Genomic DNA, 2,172 nt, shown 5'->3' on the forward strand with positions numbered 1-2,172 from the left:
TACCATGTACGAGGGATAAGAAGTGTTTGAGAAATTCTTAGGTGTGTGGCTTGAAATGAATTAAAGCGGATGTGGACCCAGAGAAAAAGAAAAGTGTTAGTCAGTGGTCATCGACCCAAAGAAAAAGAATGACGGTTGCATCGAATTTGATTCCCTTAATGTCTATACCGACATGGTTTTCATCCGGATCGATTTTGTTCTTGAAGGTGTCGAATTTGATGGCTAGTTGATTTGTTGTGTTTCCATCTGTCGAATTTGAAGTAATAGGGTGATTCTGAGAATCGCCCTCGCCCCGCATTTTTTGATTAATTTTACATTTCAATTAAAATTTACACCTAAACATTTAATCATCTAAAACACGTATGAATACGAAAACAAAATTATATATATATATATATATATATATAAAATATAGTGTCATTTGGACGGAGTCTTAATCCACAATCACGAAGGCCTTTCAAGAATGTGTCTCTCAAGCAAAATGAATATATTTAACAATAAGATACTCAAAAACATATAAAAAAAATTTAAAATTATATAATTTTATTTTTAAATTTTTTTAAATTTTATAGCTTTTAATATATATATATTTTGGAATACCATATATTTTATTTTATTTATATTTTTTTGTGCACTGTCATTTGGATTGTGTCGTCTTAATCCACAATCACGAATGCCTTTTAGGCATGTCTCACAAACGAAATGAATATATTTAACAATACGATAATTAAAAACATATATAAAAGTTCAAATATTATATATATATATATATATATATATATATATAAACACACATGCTCTGTCATTTGGAATGAGTCATAGTCTATGCTCTTTCATTTGGATTGAGTCATAATCTACGATCACGGGTGGGTGGATTTTAAATTTTAAAAGTTAAATTTTTTCTTCGATTAATTTATTTCATTGATAGAAACTCTGCAACCGTCGTTCTTTTTCGCGAGGTGGCGGGGCTAGTGCGATTCTTAGAATCACCTTGTTACTTCAAATTCGACATCTTATGTTGGAAATTTTAAAAGTTAAATTTTTTCTTCGATTAATTTATTTCATTGACAGAAACTTTGCAACCGTTGTTCTTTTTTGTGAGGTGGCGGGGTCAGGGAGATTCTCAGAATCGCCCTATTACTTCAATTCAAATTCTATTTTTATGTTGGGAATCGATTCGGTATCATTAAAACATCCAAAACTTTAAAACTTCAGAGTTGTATTCTCCAAAATATGTGTTAAATTCGATCCGACCTGGTGCTGCCGTACTTAGATCCTTCACTCCAGGGCAATGAATTACTGAAAGGTGCCAACTTCGCGTCTTCAGGCATCGGCATTCTAAATGATACGGGCGTTCAATTTGTAAGCACAAATTCATCGTAATACCGGACTTTCATTAAACTCCACATCTTTTCATAATGATTTGCAGATATTGATGAAATGAATTATAAGGATGAGAATTTGGTTGCATACATACAGGCTGAAATTATAAGGATGCCTCACCAATTCGAACTTTTCCAAGAGTATAAAGACAGAGTTGCAAGTATCATAGGACGTAATGCGACCAATAAACTGGTTGCAGAGGGGCTCTTTTCCATATCACTTGGAGGAAATGATTACGTCAATAACTACTACCTTCTGCCTGTAACAGCGAGATCACTGCAGTTCTCTCTACCTGCGTATACTGATTTTATCATCTCCGAGTTTGAGAAGATTCTGGCGGTAATTATTTTTCTGTATTCTATGAGATCGACATTCAGGTTTTGGTAATTCATTTCTATCACATGCCTTGTAAATTGACTCATGAATTTGCAGCAATTTTACGATCTGGGAGCACGCAGGGTTCTGGTTCTGTCGTCGGGTCCTTTGGGGTGTATTCCTATGGAGAGGGCATTGAGGTCCACAAATGGTGAATGCGTGCCGGTGCTATAGATTATTGTCAAAATCTGACACATATTTTGGAAAATATAACTATGAAGTTTTAAAGTTTTGGATATTTTAATGATACGGAATCGATTTCCAACATATAACAGAATTCGAATTTGAAGTAATAAGGCGATTATGAGAATCGCCCTGGCCCCGCCACCTCGTGAAAAATAACGACGGTTGTAGAGTTTCTGTCAATGAAATAAATTAATTGAAGAAAAAATTTAACTTTTAAAATTTCCAACA

General features: G+C 33.7%; 1 pseudogene across 1 annotated transcript; it reads left to right on the forward strand.

Moving 5' to 3' along the window:
• The first annotated feature begins 1,248 nt into the window (after nt 1-1,248).
• Nucleotides 1,249-1,932, forward strand: LOC149261028 (GDSL esterase/lipase At5g33370 pseudogene; annotated as a pseudogene). The gene is made up of 3 exons (XR_016245530.1): nt 1,249-1,362; nt 1,480-1,722; nt 1,816-1,932. The product of XR_016245530.1 is annotated as a GDSL esterase/lipase At5g33370 pseudogene (transcript).
• Nucleotides 1,933-2,172: the final 240 nt, after the last annotated feature.

Source organism: Pinus tabuliformis, chromosome 6 (assembly GCF_031772625.1).
Source record: "Pinus tabuliformis cultivar Carrire ecotype Pingquan chromosome 6, CPIR1, whole genome shotgun sequence".
Taxonomy (NCBI): domain Eukaryota; kingdom Viridiplantae; phylum Streptophyta; class Pinopsida; order Pinales; family Pinaceae; genus Pinus; species Pinus tabuliformis.